Raw genomic sequence first — 19,030 nt, 5'->3', positions numbered from 1 at the left:
AATTTTGAGTGTTCCACACTCTTGTGTGATCTCCCCCCCCCCCCCCCCCCCTACCCCTACCGTATTGACTTGAAGCTGTACTCCTGTTCCGTGTGGTGATTATTGGCGGAATTCCCTGGTAGCCATTGCTGAACTATCAGCGGCAAATATACATGGAGGTGACAAAAGTCATGATACACCTCCCAACATCATGTCGCGTGTCCTTTGCTCGGCGTATTGCAGCAAAGCGACGTGTCTTGGACTCATGTCGTTGGAAGTCCCCTGCAGAAATATTGAGCCACCCTGCAGAAGTGTTGAGCCATACTGTCTCCATAATCGTCCGTAATTGCAAAAACGTTGCCAGTAGAGGAATTTGTGCACGAACTGCACTCTCAATTATCTCCCATAAACGTTTGTGGGTGGCCAAATCTTTCGCTCGAATTGTTAAGAACGTTCTTCAGACCAATCACGAACAATTGTGGCCCGATGACATGGTGCATTGTCAATCAAAAAAATCCCAACCTTGTTTGGAACGATGAACTCTGTGAATGACTCCAAATGGTCTCAAAGTAGCCGAACATTACGATTTTCAGTCAATAATCGGTTCATTTGGACCAGAGGACCCAGTCTATTTGACGTAAGCACAGCCCACACCATTATGAGCCACGACCAGCTTGCACAGTGCCTTGTTGACAACTTGGTCCATGGCTTCGTGGGGTCTGCGTCATACTCGAACCCCACCACCAGCTCTTACCAATTGAAATCGAGACACATCTGGTCACCGCTTCCCAGTCGTCTAGGATCCAAATGAAATGTTCACGAGGGCAGGAAAGGCGCTGCAGGCGATTCCGAGCTGGGATACCAGGCAGTCGCGTCGCTCGTCGGCATTCATAGCCCATTAACGCCAAATTTCGCCGTAGTGTCCTAACGAATACGTTCGTCGGACGCCCTACACTGATTTCTGTAGTTTATTTCACGCAGTGCTGCATCCGTGTTAGCACTGACAACCTTACGTAAATGTTGCTTCTCTCGGTCGTTAACTGAAGACTGTCGGCCACTGCGTTGTCCGTGATGAGAGATAATGCCTCAAATTCGACATTCTCGCCGTACACTCATGACACTGTAGATCTCGCAATATACAATTTCCTAACGATTTCCGAAATGGAGCCTCTCATGCGTCTAGCTCCAACTGCCATTCTGCGTTCACCAAGTCTGGTAATTCCCGTTGTACGGCCATAATCATGTCTGAAACGTTTTCACATGAATCACCTGATACCTGCGCCAATGGACTGCCCTCTATACACCTTGTGTACGCGATACTACCATCATCCGTATGTATGCATATCGCTGTCCCATGTTTTTTTGCCACCTCAGTGTCTTCCAGTTCAGTGGTCAGATCTTGGAAACTTTTTCACTGAGGTCAGAATGCACTAGACATTTCAGTTATTGAGTTTGGAACATTGAGAAATATAACAATATCTTGCCGGTTAAAGCGAGGCTGGAGATTCTTATTTAGACTGATTTTGCACGTAAAGCGGGGTAGAGAATCAATTGCTATAATAATAATAATTATAAAAGGTGGCAATTTTATTTACGCACTGTCTTTTAAATAGATATGATGGTATCTGATACTCAAGTACTAATGCAAAGAAACGTAATGATGCTAAAATGCTTTAAATTCGTGATATGATTTGAACTTTAAAATTTAATAATTCTCTTCCTGTTAATATTTAATTAATTAACTTACGTCGTTCAGATTTCGTAACGCTGACGGTGTTTAAATTTAAAGTTGTTCAGTCCCTGTTTTGTTTTCTTTCAATTGTTGCGAGCCAGCGATGGTGCAATGCTATTCGCTTTCAAGTCTACACATTTATAAAAATCAGGTCCAGGAAACACTTTTGTGATCACGGTTGCGATTTAGACGGTATTCGCGTAATTGTACTGGTTAAGAGTTATCGTTTCCGAAAGATGCAGGTTCGATTAAAGCTGTGTGCACTTTTGTGCGTATAATGAAAATATTCCGAACACGTCGCGTTACAAAAAGTAACATGCGAATCACAACCGTGGTCAAACGAAGAAAATATATGACGACATAAATGTTCTTCGCTGTTATTCAGGACAGGTTTAGATTAAACACTGCAATTTTCAGTCTTTAGAAATCACAAGACGATACACTTTAGAGATATTTGTTTTGAATAACTTGTATTTACCTTTTCTTATACAATATGGTGATTGTGCGCAAGGATTATCTCTCTCTCTCTCCTTTTTATAGCGTTTATACATTCACATTACATACATCGATTCAGAAACTTTTTTTTTTCTCTACCGACCAGTACGAGAACAAAATGTCTTAAATAGAATCAGTCCTCAATTAACAATCATATAAAGTTTCGTAGTACAAACAATGCTAGTTTATTCCGTGCACTAGAAAGTCTTCGATTCACTGAGCACAAAAACAAAATAATAAAATTATAATTACATTTTTAATATCGTCAATTCTTCTTTATATCATGAAAATAATGTTTGACATCGTCGTAATATTATTTTTCATCATTGTAGCACTATAAGAATTAATCAGGATCCGCCAGTAATCGTTCCCGCTTAATTTGCGGAGCACTAAGTCTCATAATTTGTTCCGCGCGCATACAAAACATGTATCCGGCCTGGGTGGCCAAGCGGTTCTAGGCGCTACAGTCTGGAACCGCGCGACCGCAACAATCGCAGGTTCGAATCCTGTTTCGGCCATGGAAGTGTGTGATGTCCTTAGGTTAGTTAGGTTTAAGTAGTTCTAACAAGGGAACCTCCCCATCGCACTCCCCTCAGATTCAGTTATAAGTTGGCACAGTGGCTAGGCCTTGAAAAACTGAACACAGATCAATCGAGAAAACAGGAAGACGTTGTGTGGAACTATGAAAAAAATAAGCAAAATATACAAACTGAGTAGTCCATGTGCAAGATAGGTAACATCAAGGAGAACGTGAGCTCAGGAGCGCCGTGGTCCCGTGGGTAGCGTGAGTAGCTGCGGGACGAGAGGTCCTTGGTTCAAGTCTTCACTCGACTGAAAATTTTACTTTCTTTATTTTCGCAAAGTTATGATACGTCCGTTCGTTCATTGACGTCTCTGTTCACTGTAATAAGTTTAGTGTCTGTGTTTTGCGACCGCACCGCAAAACCGTGCGATTAGTAGACGAAAGAACGTGCCTCTCCAATGGGAACCGAAAACATTCGATCGCAAGGTCATAGGTCAACCGATTCCTCCACAGGAAAACACGTCTGATATATTCTATACGACACTGGTGACGGCATGTGCGTCACATGACAGGAATATGTTGTCGACCCACCGAACTTGTACACTTGGCGAATGGGTAAAATGATTCTTCTACGCTGCCCGATTTAGACTTTCTTGTGGATGTGACAATTACTCCCAAAAAAGTGATGAAAACATAATTGTCACATAAGCTGAAAATAAAAAATTAAACTTTCCATTCGAGGGAGGACTTGAACCTAGGACCTCTCGTTCCGTAGCTGCTCTCGCTAACCACGGGACCACGGCGCTCCTGAGCTCATATTCTCCTTGATGTTGCATATCTTTCGCATGGACTACTCAGTTTGTATATTTTGCTTATTTTTTTCATAGTTCCATACAACTTCTTCCTGTTTTCTCAAGTGATCTGCGTTCAGTTTTCAAGGCCTATCCACTGTGCCAACCTACAAGTAAATCTGAGGGGGGTGCGATGGGGAGGTTCCCTTGTAAGTTCTAGGGGACTTATGACCTCAGAAGTTAAGTCCAATAGTGCTCAGAGCCATTTGAACCATTTGAACAAAACATGTATATTTTCACATACGAGTCACACGACTTTTTCCTTGCAACTACTCATCCCGCCAAGCGAGAAGGAACAATGATTACATTTATAAGCAAAAATTCTAATTACTCACTTCGCTGGTAAAGACTCGCGCCAGCGAGTGTGATTTCGCGTGACCCACGGAAGCCCTGAGGCTGCGGACGAAAGGAACGTTTCAGGAGTACATCCGATACTGCCAGGGACTTCGTCGCGCTGCGGCCAGTGGAACGGCGTTCACAGCGAAGACGAGCTGCCACTGCGGTTCCCTTTAAAACTGCCGGGAGAGCCGACTGCCGTCCGCGCATCTTTCCAGAACTGCTCGCCACGGCGGGACAGTTCAAGGTCGAGCCCGCTACGGAGGGTGTCGGCTCTACGCTGGCGACTCCCATCGTCTCCTCCCCGTCTTTCCTTTGTCACTGCCTTTCCGCCTCCTTCCTTCTCCTCCTCCTCCTCATTCTTATTCATCTGATTCATTTCCTGCGCCTGCTCTTCATTAACATTCGTCTAACTTTCCTCTTCTTGCTGTTGTGCCTTTCTTATCACTTCTCTTCTGTCTGTTGGTTTTGCTTCATTGTAGTTCGGAGCTACGACAGACCTCATAAAACATTCTGTAACATTCCTCCACCTCTTCTATCACGGCAGGCTTGTCCTTTCCAGTATTCCGATCGCTCCATAAAATCGTGTAACCGAGGCTAAACGTGGAGACCAGCCCTATATTCACCTAATCAGATGTGGGGAAACCGCCTAAAACCCACATCTAGCCACGTTGTTAAACCGCCGGGCGGATACGATGTGGGACCGGAGAAACTCGCCGAATCCCGAAAGTGGCGTGGTAATGCGCGCTGCTGTCCGGGCGCGTTTCGTTCTAAGTTGTTGAAAAGCCTAAATCTGTACAAATAAAAATTTAAATGTTCGTTTGTTGAAAATCGTGTATTCCCTAAAGGTCTTCTCCCATTGCTTTGAAATTATGACACAAGTTTGCATTCGAATACTTGACAAGAAGAAGGGACCAGTTGGTAGGACATGTTATGAGGCATCAAGGGATCACAAATTTAGCATTGGAGGGCAGCGTGGAGGGTAAAAATCGTAGAGGGAGACCAAGAGATGAATACACTAAGCAGATTCAGAAGGATGTAGGTTGCAGTAAGTACTGGGAGATGAAGAAGCTTGCACAGGATAGAGTAGCAGGGAGAGCTGCATCAAACCAGTCTCAGGACTGAAGACAACAACAACAACAACAACAACAACAACATTCTATGCGTACTGGAGCGCCTTGTGTTATGTACAATGGGTGTTCAAAAAGTTTTGCACCAGTCGTCTCTAATTTTTTTTATTTTATGCAGTAGAATCAAATTTTTTGTGAACATTCTTGGAACATTTAGCTATACATTGAGCCTACTCAATGTAGCCTCCATCAGCTGTGACGCATCTGACCCAACGTTCTTTCCATGATGCAAATACACTTTGGTAAAATTCTGTGGATTGACTTTTACGCCATCGCTTGACACAGGGAATAAGGTCTTTCTCACTATAAAATGTTTTACCGTACAGGTGGGCCTTCAGAAATATCATACGGAGCCAAGTCTAGACTGTAGGGAGGATGAGGAACAATTTTCCAACACATTTTCCTCATTTTCTCCTGCATCATAAGGGCGATATGGGATTTGACAATGCCATGGTGTAGTCCGATGAGCTTGGCCCTGAATCTGTGGTCTGTGGGTCTTGATAGCACGTCGCAGCAAGCTGTCGTGTCGTCACACATCTGTCACTTTAGATGATTTGATCAATGCTCTCCTTATTCACATCACTCACTGCCGTCGATGTCCAGTAGAGAGAAATCACCTTCTTTAAACCTCTGCAACCACCGCTGGATACTGCTGCGATCCGCTGTGTCCTCCCCATAAACAGGAAGGAACTTCCTGTGAATTGATGTGGCAGAGTCATAGAGGAACTCCATCACCGACCGTTGTCGCAACCTGACATCTACTTCACGTTCCATTATGGATCACCTGTAAATAAAGAAAACACTTTTGTATACCAACTTATAGCTAAATGTTCCAAGTATATTCACAAAAAATTTCATTACCTCCTGCAGAAAATAAAAAAATTAGATACGACTGTGCAAAACGTTTTGAACGCCCTTTGTAACACAGGACACGCGTTGTCTCCGAAAGTTCTTTACTCTTTGATTCAAAAGTTTGACAGAAGGTTGTATTTAAATACGCACTTGTTTAGGAACTCTGAAATGAATGTAATTTTCCCAAAAAATTTAACACTACTAAATTAAAAATGACAAAACTACTTTGATGAGTCAGAACGTGATATCCACTGCCAATCTCAATATTGCAGGCTCGTGCCTCGTTAAGAAACGTACGGAAGTGGAGCGGAGATGATGGGAACGGTCATGTCGGAACGGCGAAGGTCGTGACCATCGTGGTTGAAGCATAGTATGAAACCACGATTAGTCGTCAATGTATTGCAAGTCCACGCCTCACCACATACCGTGGAAGTCTAAGACTTTCCTGCTCTGTACAGTAGGATAGATACGATCTGCGGCAGATACGACGACAGAATACAGCACTAGTGCAGATGAAAGTACAGGGTGTATCAAAAGGAATCATCCGATTTGGCACGTCTACATTTCTGAAACTAATAAACATATACAATGAATCCAGAATAAGATTTTCGCTCTGCAGCGGAGTGTGCGCTGATATGAAACTTCCTGGCAGATTAAAACTGTGTGCCGGACCGAGACTCGAACTCCGGACCTTTACCTTTCGCGGGCAAGTGCTCTACCGACCTTTTTTTAAATCTCATTTTGTTCGCTTCATTTGCTCGGGGCGGACGTCGTAAGACATCCGTTTAAGTTCGTTGTTGATCGATTAACTCAGTTTTTTTATTACAGAGATACCGACTGAGCTACCCAAGCACGACTCACGACCCGTCCTCACAGCTTTACTTCTGCCAGTACCTCGTCTCCTACCTTCCAAACTTTACAGAAGCCCTCCTGCGAACCTTGCAGAACTAGCACTCCTGAAAGAAAGGATTTTGCTGAGACATGGCTTAGCCACAGCCTGGGAGATGTTTCCGGAATGAGATTTTCACTCTGCAGCGGAGTGTGCGCAGTCGGTAGAGCACTTGCCAGCGAAAGGCAAAGGTCCCGAGTTCGAGTCTCGGTCCGGCACACAGTTTTAATCTGCCAGGAAGTTTCATATCGGCGCACACTCCGCTGCAGAGTGAAACTCTCATTCTGGAAACAGCTTCCACACCTGAAGTTATGCGATGGCTCACTTCATTCATTGTTGTTGGTAATGGAGCCACATAAACAGTCTTTTATAAACCGTCACAATAAATAATCATATACTGTCGGGTCCGGTGACCTTGGAGGCCAGTAATGTAAAGCTGAATCATCTGGTTCAGTGCGACCGATCCATCGTTCAATAATCCTTTCATTTAAAAATTTCCGCACTTCCAGATGCCAGTGTGGCGGTGCCCCATCCTGTTGGTAAATGAAGTCGTTTGAGTAAGTCTCCAACTGTGGGGAAAAAAGTTTTCAAGCTTATCGAGATAAGATATGTATGTGCTTCCTATAACAGTGTTCTCGGGAAAGAAATAGGGACCGTACACCTTTTCCCGTGAAACTGCACAAAACACATAAAATTTTGGAGAGACCCTCTCATATTGTACAACTTCATGTGGTTGTTCCGTACCCATATTCTCTCATTATGACGGTTAACCCTTCCATTTAAATCGAATGTTGCCTCGTCACTGAGCACTAAGTGTGGAAGATAACTGTCATCGTCCATCTTGCCAACAACGAAATTACAGAACTCCACACATTGTTGTTTGTCACCTTCACGAAGAGCTTGCAGCAGCTGAATTTTGTATGGTTTCATGTGTAAACATCGACGCAACACACGCCGGACGGACATCGGGGGCATGTTGAGCTGTCGAGCTGCACGGCGAACGTATTTCTGCGGACTCCTTGTGAAACTGTGGCGTATGCTTTCGACGTCTGTGTCAGACACTCGGGGACGGTCCGGCGTTTTGCCTTTACACAAACAACCTGTTTCTCGGAACTGCTCGTGCCATCGTCTAATGCTCTGTACTGTAGGAGCATCCGCATCATACCTAGTACGAAAGTCACGCTGAACAGTTGTTACTGACCCGCACTGCGCAAAACTTAGAACACAAAACAATTTCTGTTGTCCCGACATCATTTTTACTAGAACTGAAGTGGACACACATTGCTGCTACCTAGCGGGAACCATGTAAAACTCGAGAGTTTGCTCTTTCCAACAGGATATGTTCACGCACGTATCTCAAATAACATAATAGTTGTAATTTTTTTAAAATCGGCTGATGCTTTTTGATACACTCTGTATTTCCGCACACACCGCTCAGCTCATGCTGTTGAACATTGAGCTAGGCAACAGACAACTATTGTGAGCGTGGGATTGATATGAGATGTTACCTTTAGCCTGTGGCTCCTGCAAGATGCAATTTCCACCCCCACACTACTACAGAAGTCAGACAGACGCTCCAAACGTTCTAAAGAGAAATGCCTGAAAAACATTCAGCAATAAATATCTTCTGGAGTCGTCCGCTGTAAGGAAACGACACAAAAATTCACAAAATTTCTTACGTAACTAGTGGGATACTTGGGTACTGGAGTAGTGCTAGTTAGTGTAAGAAAAATATGAAACTAACGAAAATTATTATTTATTTTGCAAAAATTCTGAGAAACCACAATGGCACTTTTAGTTATGAATTGAACATGTTATATCCTGGTTCTTTTTGGAATGTGAAGTTATCTCTGAAGGATAGTATTCGCTAATCTATACAAAGTTTAAGATTGTTATTGACTTGGCAGAATGGCTGAGAGCCACGCCTATGCAACTTGAATAATTATTCGTTAGAATGTTGCTAGGTACGGTCGAGGCTGTCGCGTGTGAAATTCAGTGAAGGGTACTGTTGTGGAGGAAATATGGGGCTCGCAATAGTTGTAGCGGACAATACCGTAAGCTGCGATGACTGCTGTCTGCGCCGCTCGCTGCTGACAAATAAGATAACTCTCGTTCTATCTGGATTGACCTTCGCCAATCAAACTCTCCCTACTCCTTGATGAAGTCAAGGACTCCTATTCGCCCGTATTCTATTTGTGTGGTACACAGGTCAGATAACCAGTCCACCGCGATGCCACTCAAAAATTCGCTCGCAGGCGTTTAACTGTAACTCTGTCCATTCACCCTGCACAATAAGTGTGTCAGCCAACACAGTGAACAACACTTAATCGCAAGGACACAATATAGAGTCGCACTTCGATTCGCTCTCGGCAGAGGTGCTCTCCCAGTGAAGTACTGAGGAGAGACTTGTTCCTCGCTCTTTGAGTGCACGTACGAGCGCGCACGCTCTCGTTACGTGTTCTCGCTCAAAGAGCGACAACAGAACGGCCCCTCTCCATGCCAGACGTGAAGGGGTATATCTTTCGGTCTCTTCCATTACTCCTTCAACTCAAGGTGTCAGAAATATCGTCTGCCAATCAGCATTGCTCTTCTAAAACGGGAGAATGACATTTCGTTTAAGGCGACCGATCCGGAAATCCGTAGCACAGGCGTTCGGCGTTTGCTGTCTGCCTGTGAAAAGCTCTGAAACGGCATGCTATGTGTAAAGAATGCGTAGGCTGGCTGCTCCCACACAATGTAGCGGAATTTGCTTTTAAGCCGAACACGGGGTCGTTTCTCCTTTCCCTCGGACACTCGCTGTCTGCTCCACGGGCGGTCGCTGACCGACATAGATAGGCTGGGTCGTCCTCTGAAGGGACCGGCGTCCTGTTGTGCGGTTTCTCTCCCAAACTAAAAGCTCCTGCGACTGTCGTGTCTTGAATGTGTGTGTGTGTGTACTCCAGCCTCAAGTATTTCAATCACGGTACGCTTACGTGTTATTTGCATATCGTTTACATGAATTCATACAACATTGACTTTATCTTATCAAGTTTGGGTTCGAATGAAGCGTCTTGATGTGCGGAATATGATTGTGAGGGCGGAATATGTAAGCATCTTACACTATGTATTCTTATGGTCACCCAACAACATCTTCAGTTACTTCTGCAGTGGAGACTGGATCATCGAGACCGGACTGTGGAAGACTAGAAAAGTGTCGTCTGGTCGGACGGTTTATTCTCCCACCTAGTTGGTAGCCGTGTCCGGGTACGCCATCGTCCGCGGGAATGGCTGGTCGATGCATACACTGCTGAACGGATGCTGGCTGATGGAGACAATATTATGCTATGGCGGACAGTCACCCGGATTTCCATGGGACCTACGGTAGTAATCGACGTCACCATGAGAACTATGGACAATGTAAACATTATTGTGGACCACCTGCATCCCTCCATGTTCGACATCTTTCCCGACGGGGACTGCATGTCCCAGCAGAATAATTGTTCGTACGCTGGCCAGAATCGTGCTACAGTGGTTTGCCGAGCATGATGAGGAACTCGAGTTGATGTCTTGGCCGCCAAATTCGCCAGACCTGAACCCAATGAAAGCCATCTGGGGTGCTCTTCGCCCACAGAGCACCAGCCGGTAATTTAAGGAATTTCGTGAGCTGTGCGTTAACATCTGGGGCACATACCTCCGGAAAGCTATGAACAACTTGCCGAATCCCTGCAGCATTAAATCTCTGCTGTACTCGTACTGCGTTCCAAATGTGGGCCAGCACGTTCTTAACCGTGTGGTCACAATACGAGTAATACCACACCTTAAAACCGCATGTTTTTGCTTTTGTCGATGCAACAGATAATCAGTGAAGAAGGAGTCTAATGATGCTGCGTATTTCCCATAATCTTTTTATATTTGTTTTGTTCTCGTCTTGTGTACATATTAAATCATTCTTCGAGTTCATTCGATTTCTTCCTTTTGTTTTCATCTGCAGTTTCTCACATGTAACTTGTGACCCATAGAATCAGTATTCTTAAAAGAGTTTTTCCCCACAGAACATACTCGACACAGAACAGAAGGAAACGACCGATCGAGGTGGCGCAGTGGTTAGCACACTGGACTCGCATTCGGGAGGATAATGGTTCAAACCCGCGTCCGGCCATCCTGATTAAGGTTTTCCGCGACTTCCCAAAATCCCCATAGGCAAATGCCGGGATTGTTCCTTTGAAAGGACATGGCCGACTTCCTTCCCCGATGGGGCTAATGACCTCGCTATTTTGTCCGCTCCCCCAAACCAACCAACCATATGCCAGTTCGTTCCCCGTTGAGTTTTAGAAAACTCTTTCACTGCGTTACCCCTGCAGAGTCCAAGAAATTGTACTTTGGTTCCAGTTTTACCATGGGAGAGTATTCCTTCATTCTCTGTCAATGGTCTCAGAGTCGACGCATGTACGTGACTGCTTTGCATATTGTTATGGCAGTGGCTAATAGAATTTGTTACTGATAGGGACATGAAAGGGAAGCAGTGGTTGGGAAGGGAGTGAGACAGGGTTGTAGCTATCCACGATGTTATTCAATCTGTATATTGAGCAAGCAGTGAAGGAAACAAAAGAAAAATTCGGAGTAGGAATTAAAATCCGCGGAGAAGAAATAAAAACTTTGAGGTTTGCCGATGACATTGTAATTCTGTCAGAGACAGCAAAGGATCAGGAAGAGCAGTTGAACGGAATGGATAGTGTTTTGAAAGGAGGATATAAGATGAACATCAACAAAATCAAAACGAGGATAATGGAATGTAGTCAATTTAAGTCGGGTGATGCTGAGGGAATTGGATTAGAAAATGAGACACTTAAAGTAGTAAAGGAGTTTTGCTATTTGGGGAGCAAAATAACTGATGATGGTCGAAGTAGAGAGGATATAAAATGTAGACTGGCAATGGCAAGGAAAGCGTTTCTGAAGAAGAGAAATTTGTTAACATCGAGTATTGATTTCAAGCGTCAGGAAGTCGTTTCTGAAAGTATTTGTATGGAGTGTAGCCATGTATGGAAGTGAAACATGGACGATAAATAGTTTAGAGAAGAAGAGAATAGAAGCTTTCGAAATGTGGTGCTACAGAAGAATGCTGAAGATTAGATGGGTAGATCACATAACTAATGAGGAAGTATTGAATAGGATTGGGGAGAAGAGAAGTTTGTGACACAACTTGACTAGAAGAAGGGACCGGCTGGTAGGACATGTTCTGTGGCATCAAGGGATCACAAATTTAGCACTGGTGGGCAGCGTGGAGGGTAAAAATCGTAGAGGGAGTCCAAGAAATGAATACACTAAGCAGATTCAGAAGGATGTAGGTTGCAGTAACTACTGGGAGATGAAGAATCTTGCACAGTATAGAGTAGCATGGAGAGCTGCATCAAACCAGTCACAAGACTGATGACGACAACAACAACAATAATGCCGTTTTTCATCCGTGACAGAATATATTTCCGTGTTTGATCGATCATCATTGTCATTACTGGGAACGCTGAAACGTCTTTGACTCGAGCCCCGCGCTGTTAAAGCTCCATTTCGTGAATAAAAGTGGCAACCTTACTTTGTAATGTTAATCATGTTTCATTACGAGATACTGGAAAATGAAGCGTACTTAGTTACGCAAGGTATGTCAGCTTTGTTAGCTGACTAGCACAACAGCGGGCCACCGGCCAGGTCTCCCTGTAGACCCACACATTCGTTTCGTGAGCTCCGCTACCTGCTGCTAGTGCAATGAATGAAACGGCGCCTGCAGCCCCAGCGCAGTGCTGCACGCACTGGCCACCGCATTGAGCTCTCCATGCTGACACAGCGCCCTCAACAAGAAGTTAATCCCACACTTCAGCCTGCTTACGCCAAGCAGCGACAGAGTTCTGAGACACTGACCACCGCCTTTGAGAAACTTCCGCGTGATGGAAGACTGCGGCAGCGCTATCTCGTCCGCATAATCAACCTGCTGAAAGTGGTACCTATACACGATCCCGTCACATTAACATGAGTGCCGCCTGTATTAGACGTCAACGACAACTAAACACTCACATCTAAATCTACATGCATACTCCGCAAGCCACCTGACGGTGTGTGGCGGAGGGTACCTTGAGTACCTCTATCGGTTCTCCCTTCTATTCCAGTCTCGTATTGTTCGTGGAAAGAAGGATTGTCGGTATGCCTCTGTGTGGGCTCTAATCTCTCTGATATTATCCTCATGGTCTCTTCGTGAGATATACGTAGGAGGGAGCAATATACTGTTTGAATCCTCGGTGAAGGTATGTTCTCGAAACTTCAACAAAAGCCCGTACCGAGCTACTGAGCGTCTGTCCTAGGGAGTCTTCCACTGGAGTTTATCTATCATCTCCGTAACGCTTTCGCAATTACTAAATAATCCTGTAACGAAGCGCGCTGCTCTCCGTTGGATCTTCTCTATCTCTTCTATCAACCCTATCTGGTACGGATCCCACACTGCTGAGCAGTATTCAAGCAGTGGGCGAACAAGCGTACTGTAACCTACTTCCTTTGTTTTTGGATTGGCAGCCGTGGTGGCCGAGCAGTTCTAGGCGCTACAGTCTGGAACCGTGCGACCGCTACGGTCGGAGGTTCGAATCCTGCCTCGGGCATGGATGTGTGTGATGACCTTAGGTTAGTTAGGTTTAAGTAGTTCTAAGTTCTAGGGGACTAATGACCTCAGATGTTGAGTCCCATTGCTCAGAGCAATTTTTTTTGTTTTCGGATTGCATTTCCTTAGGATTCTTCCAATGAATCTGTCTGGCATCTGCTTTACCGACGATTAATTGTATATGGTCATTCCAATTTAAATCACTCCTAATGCGTACTCCCAGATAATTTATGGAATTAACTGCTTCCAGTTGCTGACCTGCTATATTGTAGCTAAATGATAACGGATCTATCTTTCTATCTATTCGCAGCACATTACACCTTTCTACATTAAGATTCAACTGCCATTCCCTGCACCATGCGTTAATTCGCTGCAGATCCTCCTGCATTTCAGTACAATTTCCCGTTGTTACAACCTCTCGATATACCACAGCATCATCCGCAAAAAGCCTCAGTGAACTTCCGATGTCATCCAGAAGGTCATTTATGTATATCGTGAATAGCAATGGTCCTACGACACTCCCCTGCGGCACACCTGAAATCACTCTTATTTCGGAAGACTTCTCTCCATTGATAATGACATGCTGCGTTCTGTTATCTAGGAACTCCTCAATCCAATCACACAATTGGTCTGATAGTCCATATGCTCTTACTTTGTTCATTAAACGACTGTGGGGAACTGTATCGAACGCCTTGCGGAAGTCAAGAAACACGGCATCTACCTGTGAACCCGTGTCTATGGCCCTCTGAGTCTGGTGGACGAATAGCGCGAGCTGTGTTTCAGACGACCGTCTTTTTCGAAACCCATGCTGATTTCTACAGAGTAGATTTCTAGTCTCCAAAAAAGTTATTATACTCGAACATAATACGTGTTTCAAAATTCTACAACTGATCGACGTTAGAGATATAGGTCTATAGTTCTGCACATCTGTTCGCCGTCCCTTCTTGAAAACGGGGATGTCCTGTGCCCTTTTCCAATCCCTTGGAAGGCTACGCTCTTCTAGAGACCTACGGTACAGCGCTGCAAGAAGGGGGGCTTGTTCCTTCGCGTACTCACAGATGTCAGGTGGGAGCACTAATGCTGTCGTTGTAATGAGGAAATGGAGAGATGTATCTGACGTCCAAAATGGCATGATCATTGGCTTTATAGCGAAGGATAAAATCATTTCCTAAGCGACCAAGTTTGCAAATTGTTCGCGTGCCGCCCTGTTTAATGTATAGCGTTGATGGCAAAATGGCGCTATCCAAAACCGGCACCGAGGTAACTGTGGTGCACCACGGGTCATCCGTGACAGGGGTGAATAATGGCTGCGGAAATGTGTGTGGGCGAATAGCCGAGCATCTCACCACCCAGATGAACCAAGCGACTACAAGGACCGTTCAGCGAACGTTGCTGCGTAAGCGCCTCTGCAGCAGGTGCCTGGTTCATGCACCAGTGCTGACGCTGTTCATTGGCGACGAAGGCACACCAGTACCACAACTGGACGTCCACCGAAGACAGGTGGCCTTGAAATCCCTGGACTAGCAGGACAGAGCGGGTCAGGTTATACAGGGTGTTACAAAAAGATACGGCCAAACTTGCAGAAAACATTCCTCACACACAAATAAAGAAAAGATGTTATATGGTCATGTGTCCGGAAACGCTTGATTTCCATGTTAGAGCTCATTTTAGTTTCGTCAGTATGTGCTGTACTTTCTCGATTCACCGCACAGCTGGCCCAATTGAAAGAAGGTAATGTTGACTTCGGTGCTTGTGTTGACATGCGACTCATTGCTCTACAGTACTAGCATCAAGCACATCAGTACGTAGCATCAACAGGTTAGTGTTTACCACGAACGTGGTTTTGCAGTCAGTGCAATGTTTACAAATGCGGAGTTGGAAGATGCCCATTTGATGTATGGATTAGCACGGGACAATAGCCGTGGCGCGGTACGTTTGTATCGAGACAGATTTCCAGAACGAAGGTGTCCCGACAGGAAGACGTTCGAAGCAATTGATCGGCGTCTTAGGGAGCACGGAACATTCCAGCCTATGACTCGCGACTGGGGAAGACCTAGAACGACGAGGACACCTGCAATGGGCGAGGCAATTCTTCGTGCAATTGACGATAACCCTAATGTCAGCGTCAGAGACGTTGCTGCTGTACAAGGTAACGTTGGCCACGTCGCTGTATGGAGAGTGCTACGGGAGAACCAGTTGTTTCCGTACCATGTACAGCGTGTGCAGGCACTATCAGCACCTGATTGGCCTCCACGGGTACACTTCTGCGGATGGTTCATCCGACAATGTGTCAATCCTCATTTCAGTGCAAATGTTCTCTTTACGGATGAGACTTCATTCCAACGTGATCAAATTGTAAATTTTCAGAATCAACATGTGTGGGCTGACAAGAATCCGCACGCAATTGTGCAATCACGTCATCAACAAAGATTTTCTGTGAACGTTTGGGCAGGCATTGTTGGTGATGTCTCGATTGGGCCCCATGTTCTTCCACCTACCCTCAATGGAGCACGTTATCATGATTTCATACGGGATACTCTACCTGTGCTGCTAGAACATGTGCCTTTACAAGTACGACACAACATGTGGTTCATGCACGATGGAGCTCCTGCACATTTCAGTCGAAGTGTTCGTACGCTTCTTAACAACAGATTCGGTGACCGATGGTTTGGTAGAGGCGGACCAATTCCATGGGCTCCACGCTCTCCTGACCTCAACCCTCTTGACTTTCATTTATGGGGGCATTTGAAAGCTCTTGTCTACGCAACCCCGGTACCAAATGTAGAGACTCTTCGTGCTCGTATTGTGGACGGCTGTGATACAATACGCCACTCTCCAGGGCTGCATAAGCACATCAGGGATTCCGTGCGACGGAGGGTGGATGCATGTATCCTCGCTAACGGAGGACATTTTGAACATTTCCTGTAACAAACTGTTTGAAGTCTCGCTGGTACGTTCTGTTGCAGTGTGTTTCCATTCAATGATTAATGTGGTTTGAAGAGAAGTAATAAAATGAGCTCTAACATGGAAAGTAAGCGTTTCCGGACACATGTCCACATAACGTATTTTCTTTTTTTGTGTGTGAGGAATGTTTCCTGAAAGTTTGGCCGTACCTTTTTGTAACACCCTGTATTTGTGGAAAGGGGCCAAAATAAGTTGCTGTCAGTTGCACTTAACATATAAATTTTATTAGTTAAAACACACTATAAGCAAGAATTAAAAACTCTCAAGGTTTTAACGAAAGAGCTGCTTTGATTTGATTTAAATCGGCTGAAAGACACATACGAAAATCCAGGGCCGAAGTGCTAAGCAAGGAATTGAGGCACAGGAGTTCTTCTGGAAGTTTCACCTCTTTCAAAAAAATTTTTTTTTTTTTGCTTCAATAAAAATAGGCTGAAGGCCACACATTAAGCAAGAACAGTGTTACGGCTTAAGGCCAAAAAAAATATTTTCAGTGTTAATTATAAATAGGCTGAAACCCGGCTGAAGGCCACATATCAACCAAACAATTTAACGGCTTAAAGGCTAGGAAGAAGGGCTTTCAATTTAACAGGCTTAGCTTAAACATTTCATGCAAACTCGGCTGAAGACCTCATACTGAAGAATAACAATGTCATGACTTAAGGCAAGACCAAGATTCTAAATTTTTAGTTTAAGAGAGATTAGAAGTCGGCTGAAGGCCATACACCATGTCAAAACAATTTTACAGCTTAAGGCCTAGGAAGAAGAGCTTTCAATTTGAAAAGACTGAGGGCCTTTGCTGAAAACATTTAATGCAAACATTCGCTGAAGGCCTCATACTAAACAATAACAATGTTATGACTTAAGGCAAGACCAAGATTTTAAATTTTTAGTTTAAGAGAGATTAAAACTCGGCTGAAGGCCACATCATAAAGAATACCAATCTTATGACCTAAGGCCAAGACAAAATTTTGAAATTTTAATTTAAGAGAGATTAAAACTCGGCTGAAAGCCACACACCACGGAGAAAAGAATTTCATTGGTTAAGGCCCAAAGAGAAAAAAAAACTTACAATTTTAATAAGCTAAATACGGCTGAAGGCCACACAGAGTACTTAAGACTAAAAGGAAATCACTATGTAAAACACAAGGAGCAGATGACGAGAAATTCCTCATCTGCTCAGATTCTCAAAGTGCCCTTCTCGCTATTGAACAGGTTTATCCAGCAGATCGGATGGTGTAAGAAGTGCAAGACGGTCTCCTCCTCTTGCAAAGGCAAGACTAGTAAATTATTTTCTGCTGGGTTCCGGGGTACATAGGGATTCGGCGAGACGAACTCGCTGATGCGGCTACCAAGAAGGCTTCCGCTCTTCCTCCTCCTCGTCGCTGTTCAGTCCCCCCCTTCAGGGCGTCACTTCATTTCTGACCAGGAAGGCCATGTAGGAAGTTCAGTGGCTGGAAGTGAGGACTAATAAATGACGTCCCATAAAACGTGCAGAGCGACCTTGCTTTACATTCTTCCGCCCTGACGGTCTGAAGCAATAGCCCTTACACGGCTTCAGAGTGGAACGTTGCCCATTGACACATGGCTTCCTCTCACGTTGGGAGGAGCCGCCAGTATGTCAGAGATGCAGGACACAGCTATCGATACGACATATTTTAACTGAGTGTGTTTTACATGGCGACCTGAGGGTTGAACTGGGTCTCCCAATGCACGTGCCCTCTATTTTAACTGATAATGAGAGTGGTAAGACCTTCGGTACACACACCATCAGATTATTTGACTTGTCGCTCCAACGAAGTAGGCGAGTGTCAGCAATATGTCTCGTGGTCTTATCGTGGCGTATTCATCTTCTGCCGTTAGGTCAGACGATAGAAATGCCACTTGCACGCTTAGAGTAGCAGATTGACGGTCACCAACTTTAAACAGAACTTGATTAATTTTCACACACATTTATTAAAATAATAAAAAGCATAGACATTACGTAACTTGATTCTGGATGCTGTTTACAATTGACAATCTGAAGCTCCTTTGGTCTTGGTACGTTAATCTTATTCTCACATATCTCTGATAATTGACAAAGTGTCTATACATCTCTCTTCATGGATATGTACAGGAATATGATAATCTTATTAGGCGCAGACTGAAACTTGACTATAGACGGGTACAGACCAATGCAGACTGGTACAGACACATGCAGACTGGTACATTCTGGTGCAGACAAATGCAGACTGAGTAATCGGAGATCTGTACACTCGTTATAATACCTCGCGCGTTCATCTATCACTTCGCGAGTGTGATCCGCGAGGAGAAAAGGTTCTACGTTAGCAGCAATCTCATTGGCTGCGTTACATATTAATACGCGGATCGGCGGAAGCAGAATTTGGTCCATCTCTTAGGCAGCTCCATCTCGTAGTGCGGAGACGGACGAGCGCTGCGCCTGCGCTGTTGTGCTTAGCGGGGCACGCTCTAGTGGGAAAGTTGTGTACACGCTGACTACGCGGAACTATGTGCACAGCAATGAGACAAGTGCTGTTCGTGTTTTAAGATTTTGTGTGGTGTTCGAAAGTCTGCCCAAAAAATATTGGGTGTGAGATTTTAATGTTTCACAAAGCGGTTGGCTCACTCAGTATTTGTAAGTAGTCATCCAGTCGCAGTTTTCTGTC

Source organism: Schistocerca nitens, chromosome 9, assembly GCF_023898315.1.
Source record: "Schistocerca nitens isolate TAMUIC-IGC-003100 chromosome 9, iqSchNite1.1, whole genome shotgun sequence".
Taxonomy (NCBI): Eukaryota; Metazoa; Arthropoda; class Insecta; order Orthoptera; family Acrididae; genus Schistocerca; species Schistocerca nitens.
Note: the sequence above shows the minus strand (reverse complement) of the source record.